This window comes from Amphiura filiformis, chromosome 12, assembly GCF_039555335.1.
Source record: "Amphiura filiformis chromosome 12, Afil_fr2py, whole genome shotgun sequence".
NCBI classification, from domain to species: domain Eukaryota; kingdom Metazoa; phylum Echinodermata; class Ophiuroidea; order Amphilepidida; family Amphiuridae; genus Amphiura; species Amphiura filiformis.
This window is the reverse complement of record NC_092639.1, coordinates 52,626,112-52,646,112: the sequence shown is the minus strand read 5'-3', so window position 1 is coordinate 52,646,112 and position 20,001 is coordinate 52,626,112. Positions and strand designations below refer to the sequence as shown.

The 20,001-nt window shown below is 34.6% G+C and overlaps 1 protein-coding gene across 1 annotated transcript in view; it reads right to left on the bottom strand.

The window, feature by feature from the left end:
- LOC140166388 (cGMP-inhibited 3',5'-cyclic phosphodiesterase 3A-like) overlaps nt 1-20,001 on the bottom strand; it is a 225,972-nt gene that overhangs the window by 131,029 nt on the left and 74,942 nt on the right.

Below are 20,001 nucleotides of genomic sequence, written 5' to 3'. Positions count from 1 at the left end.
GGTTATATACATGGTATAAGGGCCGCTACAGACTCTGAGTATTCGATGTAGAATATTTGATGTAACATATCTACATTATTTTCCAGTAATGTTTCAGTTCTAAAGAATGTTTGATGGTGTAAAATCGATAATATGTTACGTAAAATGTCTGGTAGAAATATACTATTGATTTTACGTCATCAAACATTCGTCAGAACTTAAACATTACTGGAAATAGAATGGGAATAGGTTAAATACCGTAGATATGTTACATCAAATATTTTATGTCGAATAAAAAGTCTGTAGGGTCACTAAAAACATTTTAATAACATTCAAAAAATATTTTTGAAAACTTGATACAAAACATTCTAAATAGAATTCTAAACCCCTGTTGGTCCTTTAAACAGGTTAAAGAGAAAATGGCAAACAAACAGGTTAAGCCGAAGACCAAGAAGGACAGCAATAACAAGTCAAAAGGTCTCGTGGTAGTCCCGACGTAGAGGGCCTGTCACAGAAAGCTAACAGGATTTTCCATAAAACACGGCATAGCCACGGCAATGAAACCCAACAATACTCTTCAGTAAGATTCTTGTACACCCAAAAGACAAAATCGACCCCGTAGCACCACTGACTGTGTATATGAAATCCTGTGCACCAACTGTAATCATTCATATATAGGGGAAACCGGTCGCAAATTCGAAACTCGGCTCAAGGAACACCAGAAAGAAACAACCAGGGTGTCCAAGACAAAGCAAAACTTTACTCGTTAAACTCGTAAACAGTCAAGTAGTGAACAGTCAAAATCGGCCATAGCAGATCATGCCGTGCAACAAAACCACATCATTAATTGGGACAATGCGAAAATCCTTTGCAAAGAGTGTGATCCCAATTCAAGATACATAAAGGAATCCATCTGGATCAGGAAAAGCGGGAGCCAGCGTCATGAATAGAGACGAGGCGCCCACTTCTTAAGTCACGTATATGATCCTCTCCTGGCTGATACACCATCTACGGTCGGGATCCGCAAACCGAAGTGGTGAGGATCTACCATCATCATTCTGAAGATGTCTATCGCCCATGATAGACGAAACCGTCAATCGTGAGTAAATTTCTGGTTTTGTGCAAACGAAATTTATTTAATCTAATTCTAAATAGAATAAGTGTTGACAAAATATTGTGCAAAAATGTTTGTCCAAAATATTTTACAATAATGTTTTCATGACCTCCATATAACCCGACATTTAAACGTTATTAAAACGTTTTGAATAAACGTTTTAATAACATTATTGTATTTGCTATAAGATTCATGCAGTCACTGTTAAATCATTTTTGGAAGTGTGTTTGAATCTAAATTGCAGATATTGGTTTCAGTAGCGCCTATATGGTATATGAAATTGAAATGATATACTGAAAAATATCAAATCACTAAAGATTTGTTTTTTAATAAATGTCAAAAAGAAATTGAATATTTAATATTTCCTCGGGGTTTTGTTGGATGTTTGCATTTCTAAATTAAATATTGGAATATAAATAAACAGCAGATATGGCCATCCACTAAACCGATATTAGTTACATGATAATATATAAGTGATTATAGTCTAATTATGATGTGATACAGTGGCATACCATGTAGGAAAAATATCCAAAGGGGGTACAATAATATGTCTAATTGCAAAATTGCCTCGATAACCCGCTACCAAAATAATAATACCAGGACAAAAGCATGTGGAGCCTGCAAAAAATTGCAGATTTTTAAATCTATTATTAAAAATAAAAATTATTTAAAAATTGACATTTTTGACATTTAACAGTCCTCAAAGTAAACTTTATATAAATCTAACTTGTTCTTAAGTGTATATAGCCAAGATGAAAAGCCAACCATCATATGAAAATTTTGATCTTTTGTTTTGAAGATATACATGAAGTTTCCCAAAAACTTAAAATTTGTAGGCCTTTTGCCAAAAAAAAATATCAAATTTATTTGATATCATCAGGACATTCCTCGTATTCAGAATGCAATCTGGTGTGTCTGATGTGCTCTCAGGTCCCACAAAAAAAAACTGTGCAAAGGTAGGTGACCGAGTCCATGTTACACAATAATATAGTAACTAGACTGCTTTGTAATCCCTTTTTGATAAACAATTCACCCCAAATACCCCCTTCCTTAAAACACAACACTTTCCCTTTTGTTCTCAGAACGTCACAGTTTTTGGATGGGAACAGTTCTCATTCTAAACTTGTAGTCATAGGCAGATGAGTTGATATTGAAGCACAAATTCCAAAAGGGGGCTATGGAGTAGGCTATACAGTAACAAAAACAGAAATATATGAAAATGGTTTGTAATTTGCACAGTAAATTGTACAAACACTTGACTCTTCATTGAGCACACACATTTGTCTCCACTGAGAGGGTCTTTGTACATTAAATATGCTTTATATCTCTCTCTTTCTTTAATTATTATTATTTCAAATGGCACATATCTTACTTGCACAAACATATTCCAATCATAATGTCATTGGTATATTCTTTTCAATACCAGTATGATTTATTAATTTACACTAGACGGTGCCATATTCATAATGTTATTGCTTAAAGCTATATACAAAACGTGACACTTGGCTTATATCGTACTTTAATGTGACAATAGATACGTGAAGATAGATTCTTCATTTTAAAATAGGTACATCCACACGGAAGGTTTTTGGGTAAGGGTTACTCCTTCATGTAATTATACACCAAATTAGGGTTAGGGTTAGGGTTAGTTTAGGGTTAGGATTAGGTTTAGGGTTAGGATTAGGGTTAGGGTTACGATTAGCTTACACGAAATAATTACATGAAGGATTGACCGGTTTTTGCGTAAGTAACCCGGTTCTTGAGAAAAACTTGGGGAAATCTGCCAGTGTCTTGAGGATTGTAATCCCTAAGTTTTTTCCCCAAATTTATCCCCAAATATATCCCTCAAGAAATTTAGTGATTTCCCTGAATGATCCCAGAGTGCTTCTGCCGTGGGAACAAGCCATTTTGTGATTCTTTAAGCTTACCTATTTAGTGATTTGCTCATTCAGAAAATCTTAAAAATCATCATTCATAATTCAGTTTTTTACACCTTTGTATAGATGTGCTAACATAGCCTGCAAGTGGTTAAGCCGAAAGATGTGTATTAAAGACAAAATGAGACATTTTACATGCAAATGTAACTTCTCTGCTGAAAGTATTTGAATGTATTTGAATGGGGCTTCAACTTTGTCAATATACTGCTGGGTTTTAGTGTTTTGTTTTGTTTTTGTTTTCCAATTTTTCATTTCAAAAATACTTAAGTAATTCATAAACACTCTTAATTTTTTTTACACTTTCGCTGGGGATCACTGAATATGCCTTTAACCTATGACCTTGGTTTAATTATACAAAGCTCAATTCAGCACGCCACTAGATAGATCACAGTAAGCTTCCGGTTGTAATTCCAAAGCTGATGTCATCAGGTATCGCAAAACTCAAGGATTCCCGTTTTGGATGGATTTGTGTGGACAAGCAGTCGGGGATTGACCTAGAAATTCTTTAGTTATAAGTTGAGTATGTCAGTTTCCAAGAATTCTATGGCCGTCTGAACATGCCTGATGTCAGTTGCAATGCTATAAAGGTTTTAAAGGGCTATTCAGCGATATGATGTTCACAATATTTCATCTAACAGCACCTCCAAATGATCACAATTCATATACATGTAGGCTGATTTGATCATAATATATCATTTATATTGCATAAAGAAATTGTAAATTGCTATCCTCAATGTCTACTGGTTGTACCTGACCATGCCAAATTTGACAGTTTTCACGGGCGATTTATAAGGGAAGAAACGGAAGTAATAAAAGCATGCCAATACACTTATTACTATCTTCATTTTGATATCTGATTTCTCTTCAGTAGCACATGCATGCTTGTTCCAAACTTGACTGTTCCAGTTGAAATCCATACACCCTCTATGGAAGACATGACCTTAATCTCTCACACAGGTGTGTAGACTTTCAAATGGAGTCACCTATTCAGGTAGCCCCATTTGAAATTCATACTCCCTGTGTGGGAGACTTAGATCATGTCTTTCATAGGGGTATATGGATTTCAACTGGAATAGCCCAAAGAAAAAATCTGAATGTTGATGCGTGTTTAGCTTAGGCAAATTGCTGAATAGGCCTTTAAAGTTGAATGTATGAAATTCACCATGCTGTACTTTTTCGGCATATGGTATCAAAACAATATGGGCTGCGTGCGTCAGCCAGAGTTTCTGAACCGACACAGTTACTGATGCAGCGACGACATGAAGAAAAATGATCGCGGTACTTTTGTCCATTTCAAGATTGGCTCTTTAAGTAAATTGGGCTGTTGCAGTTGAAATCCATACAACCCCTATGGAAGACATGACCTTAATCTTCCACACAGGTTACCTGAATGGGTGACTCCCATTTGAAATCTATACTCCCTATGTGAGATTAAGGTCATGTCTTCCTCAGGGGTGTAGGGATTTCAACTGGAATAGCCCATTGAGTCGCAAATTGCAGAGAAATCAACATTCACTATTTTCTTAAAAGGTTGCTTGATCTTTGAAAGGCTATAGATATAGATATTTGTAAGAATTTAATGCTCCTAAAATTGGCATTCTAATAAAATATTCTGCTATTGACTATACCTCCAAATCTAAAACATAACTTGATGACATGCACTTTGTGACTTGACTTGTCAAAGATAGGGGTGTGAGTGACATTGAAAAAAGAGGAACTTTGTGCTAAAAAAGAGGAGAAAAGAGGAAAAGCACTGAAATATGCTCAAAATGGGCTGAAAATGAAAGAAAAAGCTAAAATTTCTAAAAAAGAGGAATTCAGTTTAAAAGAGGAGATTTCACACCCCTGCGAGGATCATGAAGATTCGTGAGATTGTGACAATTTGCCCATGTGCCATAATATGAGTGAAATATTATGAGCGAGTAATATTTTGTAAAAACCTGTCAAGTTTCAAATCAAATTTGGTCCTATATATCGGTGCTATGAAATTGGAACTACAATCATGGAAAAAATGTGTTGGGACACATGGTCAATTTTTCTCCAATTGTTTCCATCCTAAGTCGCGTAAATTTTGAAATAATGTAAATTTTGATGGATTCAACCCTCCTGTAAGCTATATCCCTCCCCTTCCCCCACCAATCAATGTTGCAGAGTCCAACATGGAGCCTGATGATAAGACTCCGATCAACATTGTTACGGGGGGAGAGGGATCGATTTCAGTGCATGGTTCTAAACTGTCGCAAGACTTTCCATGATTGTAGCTTTGGGTGTACAAGGTCCTTGAAGTTAGATCGGAAAAAGTTGTAGGTCCTTGTTTGAATGTTTGTAGCTCTTTACAAGTTGGGATGTGTGTTTGTTTATGAGTGTGTTTACCCTTACATGTGCACATATTTGTTTCCATTAAGTACCTATAATCAACACCATATATATCAATTTCATACAGACACAAAACATGTATCAATAGAGTTCTTTAAAAGCAACTGTATTCGTTTTAGCTCAATAGGGATGCTCATACCAGTCAATTTTTACATTGCAGCAATTTCATCTAATTCTCATCATCACTTGTTAAGGTCACTGTCACTTTGACCTGTGTTATATAGATGAGGTGACATGTGTTTACATTTGATACGCCCTCTGTTGGTCTGTGATTAAAACTGTCAGGCAAAAAACACTATAGTTTACATGGAAGAAGTTAATTTTTATTCATTAACTTTGGTTTCAAAGCAAATAATACAAAATATGGTATCAATCTTGTTTATAAATGCATCAAGCTATATACATAATATCACACAAAACTTCAGGTTTTTAAAAGTTGAGTTTTAAAGAGATTTATGTGGTCTGTCATAGACACTTCTGTGTTATTTTGCCTGACTTGAAACAACAGAGGGCAGTCTGAATATAAACATGTGACATCATAGGTCACCTCATCAATAACCTAAGAGTTTGACCATCAACCGATGTTTAACCAGTCTATTCTCAAAATGAAAACAAAGGGAACCTGTACAAAAATGTTGAAATTTCAGTTCAAGTTCACCAAGCCCCAAAATTCCAGTTGAGTGCCCCCCTCCCCCCGGAGTGCAACATGGGTCGATACTCGATAGCAACAAAATGTACCTCAATGAACAGAGCACATCCAGATCTTGCAAAATATGTTTATATCTTGATTATCAACCCATGTTTAACCAGTCTGTTCTCAAAATGATAACAAAGGGAAGCTGTACAAAGTAATATGAGTGCATGTCATTTGATGAAATGAGGTATTGTACCATGTTGCAAAGGATTCTGGGATATCTCCTCTACTTTACAACCTTCTTCCATCAACTGTCAATTTGTGATTGCCATCAGTGCTTACAAGAATTCTAAATGTTTAACAAACAAACAGATAGACAAAAGCCAGTAAAACAAGCAAGCATTAAGATAGGACATATAAACCCATCATCAATGTCACTGAAGGTAAAATCCATTGCAAATCAAAGCCTGTCACAATTCCAATTTATGACATATTCGGTATCGCATTATTACCCTCAATGATATATTCAGAAGTCTCGATTTTTTAACAAGCAAACATTGATGAAAAGACATGCAAAACCAACTCATCTACATCACTAATATACCTCATTGCAAATCAAAACTTGCTTGTCATTGTCATAATTCCATATTTATGACATGTTTTCTGTTTACCCTGAATAATCACAAAGTCTCAATTTTATTTTCAATAAAAAACAATGAAAGGACATGTTAACCTGTCTCATCCATGTCACTGAAGGTATACCTCATTCCAAATCAGAGCCTGATATATTCTCATTATTTTGTATTGCATTAACCCTCAATGATATATTCAAAAGTCTCAATTTTTTAACAAGCCACATTGATGCCCAGTAAAACAAGCAAGCATTAAGATAGGACATATAGACCCATCATCAATGTCACTGAAGGTAAAATCCATTGCAAATCAAAGCCTGACAGATATTGTCACAATTCCAATTTATGACATATTCGGTATTGCATGATTACCCTCAATGATATATTCAGAAGTCTCGATTTTTTAACAAGCAAACATTGATGAAAAGACATGCAAAACCAACTCATCTACATCACTAAGTAATATACCTCATTGCAAATCAAAACTTGCTTGTCATTGTCATAATTCCATATTTATGACATGTTTTCTGTTTACCCTGAATAATCACAAAGTCTCAATTTTATTTTCAATAAAAAACAATGAAAGGACATGTAAACCTGTCTCATCTATGTCACTGAAGGTATACCTCATTCCAAATCAGAGCCTGATTATTCTCATTATTTTGTATCACATTAACCCTCATGATGATATATTCAAAAGTCTCAATTTTTTAACAAGCCACATTGATGAAAAGACATGCAAAACCAACTCATCTACATCACTAATATACCTCATTGCAAATCAAAACTTGCTTGTCATTGTCATAATTCCATATTTATGACATGTTTTCTGTTTACCCTGAATAATCACAAAGTCTCAATTTTATTTTCAATAAAAAACAATGAAAGGACATGTAAACCCGTCTCATCTATGTCACTGAAGGTATACCTCATTCCAAATCAGAGCCTGATATATTCTCATTATTTTGTATCACATTAACCCTCAATGATATATTCAAAAGTCTCAATTTTTTAACAAGCCACATTCATGAAAGGACATGTAAACCCAACTCATCTACATCACTAATATACCTGATTGCAAATCAAAACCTGCTTGTCATTGTCATAATTCCATATTTATGACATGTTTTCTGTTTTCTAATATCATTTTCTGATCATCAAATTACCCTGAATAATTAAAGTCTCTATTTTATTTTAAACAAAAAACAACAAATGACATGCAAACCCATCTCATCTATGTCACTGTCAATAAGTCAATAAGTTTGAATAATTACAAAGTCTCAATTTTATTTTAAACAAAAAACGATGAAAGGCCATGTAAACCCAACTCATTTACGTTACTAAAGGTATACCTCATTGCAAATCAAAACCTGCTTGTCATTGTCACAATTCCATATTTATGACATGTTTTCTGTTTTCTAATGTTAATTTGTGATCATCATAATTACCTTGAATAATTTCGAAGTCTCAATTATAATTTCAATAAAAAACAATGAAAGGAACCCATCTCATCTATGTCACTGATATACCTGATTGCAAATCAAAACCTGCTTGTCATTGTCACTATTCCATATTTATGACATGTGTCTGTTTTCAAATGTTATTTTGTAAACATCGAATTTCTCTAAATTACAAAGTTTTAAGTTTATTTTACACAAAAAACATCAAAAGGGTATTAACCCAACGCATTAATGTTACTGAAGGTGAACCTGACTGCAAATCAAATGCAAAGTTATTGTCACGACACTGTATTTTCCTGTTTGTTAATTCTAGATAGCTAGGCATAATGACATCTCCTGAGCCTGTCATGCATCCACAAAATCTCTTGTTTCCGTATGTCTGTGTCTAGAGCCAATGTACATCATGGTCCAGGGATGCAACAAAGACACACCTGCTGAATGCTAAATTACATTTACAATTCATATTTTCACATTCAGTCTATTATGTGTTCATTGAATTTGCGATAGCATAGAATAATATAAATTTGTGTTAGTGACAATAATGCTTTAGCCATCTCTTATTTTATGCCAATATATTTCAAATATTTTATTTACTGAAATCTATTTAAAATAATTCCCATTCCTATATATAGGCAACATTCCACTGTCCACAATTCTGCAGCAAATTACCTTTTGCATGGGTCTATATTTTGGCAAGTATTTTAATAAATTAGCCCTATATATATATATATATATATAGGCCTATCCAGTACTTTAACAAGGTGTGTAGTCTCTTAGAAAGTTTGATTAACAATTGGTCAATGACTTTTTCTATGATATAACTTCAGCACATGTGGTATTATGTACACCTAGCACATAAAATAACTACTCAGTTTTGTAAGCTGTCATTGTCAGTAAGTCATTCAATAAAACAATAACTATTGTTACGGAAGATGCCTCCTTTAATTTGACACTTCATTTGGAATGACTGAACAAGAAACGACAGAGATCTCAAGCCAGACAGTCTGTTATCATCCAAATCAAAAGCGACACTTGATGATATTGTCAATGGCCATCGTACAACACAGACAATGCGCTCATGCAATGCACCCCAGATATAACTGCATACCGAATTCAAAAGACTAGTTTGTGTCTGACGTCAGGGCAAAGGCGAGACATGATTGGTTCCCGGGATTGGTTGCTGACCTGCACAGTACAGCATTTTTGGTCTGTTTGGCAAGACTTCTTTATGCTGTGATATCCCATTGATATCTCATCAAGTGCCACTTTTGATTTGGATGATAAAGGACTGTCTAGCCTGAGAGATCTGTCATTTCTTGCTCAATTTTCACAGCCCAGGTATCAAGTTAAAGAAGACATCATCCGTAAAAAATATGTCTAGTTCGGATATATATGTTGTCTATTGAAAATCAATGGCTGCTAATAAAACTGAGTGGTGCCTTTTTGTTCTTGGAGTATTTCACTTTAACATGTTATATAGGCCTACATAATATGTAGTAGTACCTTCCCACATCCTTTTTCCCCAGCAGTCAAGTTAGCTCAATTGGTTATTTGTTTGACTCCCGTACATTGCTGTGCAGTGATGCAAGTTCCAACCCCCCTCCGAAAAAAAAATGGTGCCATTTTTAACTGTTTTTTAATACTACTTTTTGCAACCAGAACCAAAATTTCAAGGGCAGTGTTAGAATTTCTGGGATCCCACCAAGGCCAATGCCTGCCCTACAGTTTTGGCCAGGTGCCCAGATCTTTGTCAACTTATTAAAGGCATTCTTCTTCACTTGTTGGCCTTGGTGCCCTTCTTTGTCTTTGCCCAGTGGCCTTGAAAATGGGTGCCCAAATATTAAAATTTCTGGTCTGATCAAGGGGAAAATATGTCATATTCCTCATTCATTTCATTGAGACATGTCCCACATTGTCACAATAATTCAATGCAAGTAATTCTTCACAACATAAAATTGGCGTCAAGGTAGGTTTACATAATTCGCCAAATGAAATCAATACAATCCGGTACTCAAGGTTTAAATTAAATCTTAATTTTACATAATACTACTTTTCAGAAGTAATGTAGATCATAAACTTGGCTTCCCGTTTACTGGACTAAGTTATATAAGCAAAACATCCCCATGATAGATTAATTAAATAAGTCAACCTGACCACCCTAGGGCAATTAAACATCAAAAGTAAACCTAACACAGCATCATGATCAAATTCTACACATAATTTGAATTCTGCCATCTTCACATACACGGCCTTTTTCAATCAATATATTCTTCCCAGAGAGCCCTTTCATCAGAAAGCCAGCTGGCTACAGTAGCAATGGTACCTCTGTAACCTTTGGCAAAACTATCGCACAGTCGCAGTCAATTCTAAACAAGTTATTGTATTGGATGGTCAATAACGCTATCTACCCAAGATGACCTTTGGCAAATTGTAAGTAAGTGAGTGAGATCTAGACCAGACGTGCAATGCATCATCCGGTGTCAACTTGACTGGACTTCCAAGGGATGATACTTCGATATTGCTACTGTTAAACTTCATATTATTTGCTTTTATTCTTGTAGTAGATCAATTTCAATCAATTTTACTTGATTTTTTCTCTCTTTCTTGTCATTCTACCTTAAATCCTATTACTTACAAAATTTGTTGTTTTTTGGAATTCTTTCCCACTCTCATTATAAAAAGCTAAAAAAGACAAAAATTATAAACTGTGAAACTATTTTTGATTTGGTAGCAGTGATGGCATGTTTTTGCCAGTTCGTGTTACAGTCGCATGTATTATTCAAGAAATTGGCCTTGGTTGTAAGGAAGATACAGTTTCCTTTGGTGACAATTGTAAGGAAGCGTGCTTGTAATGCATATGTGACCATCTTCTATATACAAATACGCTGGAAAATTGGCCAAGTTAGAGTCAAGATGTGGTCCATTAAAATACTCTGTGTGAGCATCCACCACAATTGGGCTGTAATGTCGACATTTTCACTTTTTGAGACATAGGACAGGCAAATATTAAAAAATATTTCATGTTCCTGTTGCTTGTTGTCAAGGTAGTAAAAAATCATGAAAAGAGTTGAGTAATCCTTTGTTTTCTATTGTTTTTTGAGAAGTTTAATGAACCATCTCAAAATCATTGAATCTGTTCATTTCATTAAAGAGGAAGCCCCTGCCAAATCAGTTCTTTTGGTGTGAACCAAACCTGCATGATTATCAAATTAATCAGTGACAAAGGTGCTAATTGATGTTTTAATGTTATTGCATCAATAAGCACCTGTCAAATTCAGAGATAACTTTGTTGCCAATTAATTTGATAACCTGGCAGGTTTGTTTCACCCCAGAAGAACTGATCTGGTGCGGCTTCCTCTTTATACGAAGAAAAATATTTGTGTGCATGAAAATTGCACAAATCAACTGCACTTGCGAAATTTTCATGCTTGCTGACATTTCATGCTTTACAGTAGAGTGTTGTTTCATTAAATGCACCGGGTAGTGGGAATGTACTATAGGGAGGGACAGGTCATCAATCAATGACATTTAATAGGTGACTTTGTTTGATCATCTCTTAGAGACCAAAGATGAGTTAAATGTTGGGGTAAGACCTAGTGTAAAAGAGAGGAATGAGTATGTATGAGACAATGTCCACTAGACTTATGACAAGGAGACAAATCTGGAAGAAGGATGAGCTGATGTATGAATGACCTGGAATGAATGCTCATTACAAATTGGATGAAGCTAAACACTGAAATAGGAGCTTATTGATCATCAGTTTTGTACTGCCATACATGTAGTATAAGTTAAGAGCAGAGAAGATATATTACCCTTCCCAGAATCCTTTGTAACATGACACATCACCTCATTTCATCACTTGACACTCCCATTACTTTGTACCAGTGGCGGTGCCACCCCAGTCATAACTCTTGCCCCCAGTTTCCCCCCAGTAATAACTCAAAATTGCGAAAATTGCCACTTTTTGCAGCAATTTTGCGCACCATTTGTTGATCCCCCCTGAAAAAAATTCCTGGTGCCGCTACTGCTTTGTACAGGTTCCTTTTGATTTCATTTTGAGATTAGACTGGCTAAACATTGGTCAATACTCGATAGTCAAGATATAAACATATTTTGCAAGACCTCGAGGTGCTCTGTTCAGTTCATTGAGGTACATTTTGTTGCTATCGACCCCAACCTATGTTGCACTATAGATAGCAAATCAGTAGAGAAATTTAAATAGGAGAAATGCATTATGGGAAATGCAAAACATATTCTTTGGGTTAAGAGAAACAAGAGGGAGAGAAAGGAAGAGAAGAAAAGAGAGCCACAGACTGAAATTGGAGAATGGTTAAGGGGATAGATATTAAGGTTGGTCTGAACCCTGGAATTATGGAAACTTTCGGGCCTCATAACTTCTAAATTGTTGGTCTAAAGTATATAAAAGTATACATATTTAGAATGGCAAAGACTTGATAAGTTCATCTGTGAGGTCAAATTTGGGCCAAAATGGCACTTTTGGCCCCAAATCCCAAAAATAACGGTTTTTGGCCCACTTCTTTTTTGTAAAACCATAACAAAAAAATTCTTGGGCCAAAATTTAATTTTTATTAATTTTTAAAAACAAGATCAAAATATCTAGGACCCGTTTTTTCATTTTTTTTGAATTTTGACCAATTTCACCAAAAATATTTGAAATTTGTGCCAAAATTGGGCTTTTTTATGATTTTTTTGAAAAATCAACATTTTTTTACCATTTTTGGCGCAAATTTCTCAAAGTTAGTCGAAATTCAAAAAAATGAAAAAACGGGTCCTAGATATTTTGATCTAGTTTTTAAAAATTAATTTAAAAAAAAATTTGGCCCAAGAATTTTTTTGTTATGGTGCACAAAAAGAAGTGGGCCAAAAACCGTTATTTTTGGGATTTTGGGCCAAAAGTGCCATTTTGGCCCAAATTTGACCTCACAGATGAACTTATCAAGTCTTTGCCATTCTAAATATGTATACTTTTATATACTTTAGACCAACAATTTAGAAGTTATGAGGCCCGATAGTTTCCATAATTCCAGGGTTCAGACCAACCTTAAAGAGAAACCTGAGAGAGGAGAAACAACTAGCAAGAAATGAAGTAGGCGAGAGACAGAAAGGGAGAGAGGGAGAGAGGGAGAGGAAGCGAGATAGGCAGAGAGGAGAAAGAAGAACCAGCTGGGATAATCCATTTAAAGTCCACACCCCCCTGTTGAAGATTTGCAAATAAATTCCAGAGGAGGCAGTATGAATTTTAAATGGAATTTAGCACATTAGCCAATTCAATTTGATCCTCACCCTCCCTCTGTGGACGATTCAGGTTGAATCTTTCTCAGAGGGTGCATGTGTTCATTCCATTTGAAATCCATAATCCACCTGTGGAATATATTTCCAAATTCTTCCACAGGGGTAATGTGTATATTAAATGGAATATCCCAATGAGGGAAAATATAGAGATAAGGGAAAAGAAGTAAAGAAAGAGAGAGCGAGAGAGAAATAGATAGAAAAGAAAAAAGCAGAAAAGTTCTCCTTCCTACGTTATAATCTTCAGCTCTCTTTTCACGCTACCTCATTATAGTAATGTCCTGAACATATCAGTTGTACCTGTATTTGGTTTCACCATAAGGGTAACACAAGCTCTATCACACTCATGTTCTCGCTGTAAATTTCCCCAGAGACAGAATACAAGACATGAGCCTTTTCACGCAAAAAGGGTGTATTTTTTGCTCACTCTCGACATAATGCTTTTAAAAATTGCAGCAAATTCAGTATGGAATGCCTGTAAGGCGGGTCGGAGGGGAGCATGACCTAGCGGTGTTTGCACTTAAATATTGAAACAAATAAAGCTGACACACAAGATAGAGGACTAGTATGAATTCTGTAAATCCAAAGGCTTGATATAACAGGTGTAATTTCCATGCCATGTGCATGATTTTTCTCAGGAGGAGGAAAACACCCAAACTTTTTTGTTTTCACAATTGGTCTGTAACTTAAGAACCACAAGACAAATGGAATTATAAATGCCATTATTGTCTTCCTTGATTCATTTCCTATAAGATTAATATATTAATATTAAAAAGTACACTGCAGTTTTTTTAGTTAAATGACTAAAACTGAAAAAATGTGGCTCCTGCCATCCCATTCGCTGAACGTAAAACTATTGACCCGTTCTCTTGGTATTCCCTTTAAGTTATAATAACTTGTATTCAGATGAGGAGTCTGGTCAGTATAGAATTAGATTTAGCAAGCAGGAAGTTCAAGTTTTCAAAGCCGTGAGAGGCCATCGCTATGATAAGCTTATACAATTTTCTCTATATATGCCCTACAATTTTTCGAGGCCATCGTTATGACAAGCTTATACAATTTTCTCTACATGCATTTTTAACTGTTGTCTGACTCTTGTTAGCTTCTTAAAACCTTCTCTTTCCTCATTGAAAAATTAAGTGTTTGTGTAGCATGAAAACAGTGCCTTGTTCATTTACTCCGTCAAGTCCGTCTGCATTTTTTTCTTCTTTTCTTAGAATAGACTTCCTTCTTGAGAGGTATAAACTTATAAAATACTGCATATGACTAAAGATTGAGAAAGGTTTTTCCCAAATGTCATCGTATTCAATCAATATAGTAAGCATGTTACATGAAAAGTCTAATATCACTTACAAAATCCTTCAGTAATATGCTACAATGTATGCACTGAGCGAGATTCATGTAAACATAATCATGTCACATTATAAGGCGTACACTGTATAGAAGTGATTCATGTCTAGGTAGAAATCGTGACAGGCATGGATGGTCATCTCTTGCATACAAAGCAGAATTTTTATAGCACATACATGCTGGTGCGTGCCACCATATTGTAGAATTTAGTACAGAATCTACTGCTTCATACGAGATATTAAACAGGAGCGTATGGCACAATGGTTAGGATAGTTGCCCATAGTGCACAATGTCCTGGGGATCAACCACCTGCAGTGGTGAATTGCTGGGGCATTAAGGGGGACATCTGAATTGAATTGCTAACATCTGCATAATAAATTCAGTTTATCTACCCCTTGTACATGTGGATTAAGTAAACGATCCAGGGAAGTACTCAGTCCTTTGAAGAAGATGCAAGGCTGTCAGTCCCATGTACACATTTGTATATAGTCCACTTGGCTTCCTTGAGACAGAGCATCAGCGTGTGCTCCAAATGGGAGCAGAATTAAATTATGTGCATTTGACTCAAAGAACTGCGACAAAGTCCTGATGTCACTATCGAGGAAGCCAAATGGATTATATAGAGACATACCTGTACATGTTATCATTGTTACTTTATAAAAGAGTGGGTGTTACCCACAGCTACCCCAATCCTCTGTGATGGTATGATGCTTATTACCTGTTCATGACAACCCTTAAAACTAGATGTCTATGACAAATAATTACTGTGCATACACCATAGTCGACTTAATCAGCACCCCATCAATTTTCAGTCCTCACTGAAAATGACTATTTTCAACTACTTGATAAGATTTTATTTTAATTTCCCCATATACTAATAAGTACCCTTCTTTCATATTGTCATGTCATAATTTCATATTTCACTTACCTATAGATGTGTTCAAAACAGCAGGACAAACATGAAAAGAAAAAGAGAAAAATATACAAAAATTGTTAAGTATAATCAAATACAACACATTAAGCAGCTCGCATCCCATATAAGTAATTTCTTTCCGTTTGACTTAATGTTTTAAATGCAATCTCATACCATATTCAACCCAATTATACACTGGTATGTCTCAAGTTCAGTAGCTAGTGATGTCGGTGCATATTTCACTGGTCGCAGAATTGAACTGCACGCATAAAGTTAGTTAGGTATAAACAAAATAACACATATGAAGCTGCTCACACAAATAATTACGGTAATGGGCTACTCCAGAAATTAATGGCACTCCACCCTAAAGAAAACATGTTAATTTTTACCATGATTTTGGGGGAATTCCCAGATCAAAATGTTATTAAAAAAAAATGGGAATTAAAAATTTTGAAAAGAAAAATGCTAAAAAAATTGGGAATTCCCAGTCAGGCAAATTTTTGTCAATTTTTTTGGGAATTCCCAAGCCTATTAAAAAGGGGTATTTTCTTGAATTCCCATGTCTTTTTTTAAAAAGAATAATGACAGTTTTTTATTTGGGGGGGGGATTCCCAGAGCAAAAAATGGTGGAAATGTTTGAGAATCCCATGTCTTCTTAAGGGGGAGTGCCTTTAATTTCTGGATGAGCCCAATCAAATCAGGCAGTTAGGACAACCAGCACATAAACTAATTTAAGCAGATTCTGACCATTTTTAAAACTTTACAGCCCTGAAAAAACAACAACCAGCTGACTTGTTTTTTACTCTCCCTTATGTCATTCATCTTGACTATGATGGACACAATTTCAAACTCGTAATTTCTTTTTTGATCATATTACCAACTGTATTGGCCTCTACCCACCCGAAGTAATTATGATATGTGCTGCCAAGTCAATGTTTGGCTTAGATTTCATGATAGAGAAGATACTCGCAGCAGTAGACGCAGAGAGATTTCAAGATTTTGATCAGAAATATTTGCATCATTCATCGTTCCTTGATGTGTGGATGGCTACTGACGGGTGGTGTACATTATTAGACCATGGGACAAGGCTTGCTAAGTGCTTCAGAAAGTAGTTTTTGTTCTCCCTTTCTGGGTAGAGGATGGTTTATACATGAAAATATAGCTATTATATCACTGATCAATAATATAACATTTCCCACTTTCAAAAGTTGCACGTTACTGTGTAATTTAGGAGTTATTTGGGGTTAAAAATGTGTTTTTATTGATTTTTCCATTTTGCCCAAAATGTCAAATATTAAAATAGCTGTAACTTACAAAATAAATTGAGTAGAAATTTCATTTCTATTGTAGATGTTACATATTACATGGATGTCTAACACTGGTGAATAAAAATGTCACAGCACAACTCTAAAATAAAAAAAAATGGCAAAAACCATATTTTTGTGCTATTTCGGCCATTTTTGAGCTAAAAATGTAATTTTTGCATGGGGAAAAAAATAAATATAAATTTTATTGATTTAAAAATATGTCATTATGTCAACCTAGTTATTCTGAACAAAAAGTTAATGATGGTGAATGTCTGTGACCTATAGTTTTTGATCTATGGCCCTTTCAAATTCATATATGGACTAAAATAGCATGTTTTTGTTCAATATTTCCAATATTATAAAAATGGTCCTTTATGGCCATTTTAACCAACTTGTTAGTTTTTTGGAAAGTGGGAACTTCACTTAATAATATGAACATGTAATTGTACTTTAATGTTAAGCTATTTCAAGATCCACTAGTATGTCCACTACCGTGGTAGCAGCAATTTTATCTACTTTCAATGCAGTAAAATGATGACTAAAATGATTTTGCTGCATTGAAAGTAGTAAAATTGACGATATAATTGCTTCTGCCATGGAAACCGAGCTACCAGTGGATCTACAACTAGCTTAAAATGAAAGTACTATAATATATCCATAATATATGTGAAGTTCCAACTTTCCAAACACTGAAAATTTTGTTAAAATTACAAAAAAGTACCATTTTCAGCCTAATATTGGAAAAATTGACAAAAACATGCTATTTTAGTCCATATGTGAATTTGAAAGGGCCATAGATCAAAAACTATAGGTCACAGACATTCACCCTCATTAACTTTTTTGTTCAGAATAACTAGGTTGATATAATGACATATTTTTTAAATCAAGAAAATATATATTTATTTTTTTTCCCATGCAAAAATTACATTTTTAGGTCAAAAATGGCCAAAATAGCACAAAAATATGGTTTTTGCCATTTTTTTTATATTTTAGAGTTGTGCTATGACATTTTTATTCACCAGTGTTGGAAATCCATATGACATGTAACATCTACAATAGAAATGAAATTTCTACTCAATTTATTTTTAAAGTTACAGCTATTTTAATATTTGACATTTTTGGGCAAAAAATGGAAAAAAAAAAAAAAAACACATTTTTAACCCCAAATAACTCCTAAATGAGTAAAGTAAAACGTGGGAACTTTTTGGATATTAATTCAGACATATATTTACTCTTGATTTGTTATGTTTTTATGTTCTGCCCAAGAGTGGACTACGGAAGTGAAAGATAAATGCCCATGTCCCATAGTCTATATGGTCTGTTTGATTTATAGAGCTTTGCAAAAAGTATGTTTCCATATATTGTGTTCTTTGAACTGTAACCACCTAAAACATTTTTTCTTGCATTGCTGCAAAGCAGCTCCTTTAAGGTGCGGTGCCAATTTACAGTCCTTTATAGCAGTAATGAATTGTTTTATTATAATGAAGAGTAAAATCATTTCTGCACATCATGAAAGTAGGGGATGAACTGATAATGCTATTCCATATTGTAATATTTGTTGAGGAGGAGGCCCTAATGTTTTTCAGAATTCTGTTTTTTACACAATTGTAAATGTACTTTCGTTAAACTATGCTTTACGTGTTGTAGTTGTTAGTGACAAAATCCAAAATTATGAATAAAACGAAGGATGGAGTACATCATGATCAATTTATTACTTGTACGCGTACACGATGTTCATAACACTGTGTGTGCAGGGAAAGTCATAACACATCAAAAGGGCCGACCTCAGTCATGTTTGACAGAGTTGCTAACATTCATGACATATCTATGTGCTGATATTAAATAGCGATATTCTTTGTATTGCCTCATCTGTTCGGACCAAAATAAAAAGATGATAAATCCGACAGTGGAAACCGACATTCTGTGACAAAGAAATTCAATTCTATTCTCATGGAAATGTTACAATATGGCTTTAATGCTCTTTTTTTTGGTTCTTAACATTGTACTATGCATCACTGCTGCCGCAGTTTTCGTGTATCAACATGATCAATTGCTGTCTATTGATGACAACTTAACAGTGATTGAGGCATGGTGAAATGCGGCCCAGCTCAGCCCTAGTCTACAAACACTTTCGTATTCACAGCTGCCCCTCTGTACAAATAAACTCTTGCCAAGAATGTGGTGTTATAATCGGCAGAAAATGTTCTACATCAATGATAATAATACTCCCAAGCACCTGAGGTACATTACACGCTACTCCTGACAAGACTTATTATCAACACTGCCCTAATAAGATGTACTTTATGAAATATTTATGACCGTAAATTACATCCAGATAGCAAGCCCTAAAGGAAAAAGGGTATTTGCATATGATTTATATGTACAAACAAGGATGTTTTTAGTAAAAACACAAATAAAATGCATGCTGCACAGAATAGCATATATCTTGGAATACATTTTAAGAATCAATACATTATTCATGTGTTATCTCTTTACTTTCTACTGAATATAGCAAATTGTTGCTGTCTACTGAAGATAGCAAAGTGTTGCCATCTACTGAAGATGGAAAGGTATTATTTTATAATAAAGATGAAAAAGTATTGGGCAAAATATTGCTATCTACTGAAGATAGCAAAGTATCTATTGAATGTGGAAAAAATTACTATCCACTGAAGATGAAAAAGTATAACACAGAAAAAGGTTTATTTATGAAAAAGTATTGCTATCTACAGAAGATAGCAATATATGATATCTACTTTAGATAGCAAGGTCTAAGTCAATCTACTGAAGATGGCAAAGTATTGCTATCTACTGAAGATAGCAAATTATGGCTATCTAATGAAGATAACATAGTATATATTGAATATGGAAAAAAATACTATCCACTGAAGATGAAAAAGTATTGCTATCTACTGATGATAGCAAAGTATCTATTGAATATGGAAAACAATTACTATCTACCGATGATGAAAAAGTATTGCTATCTACA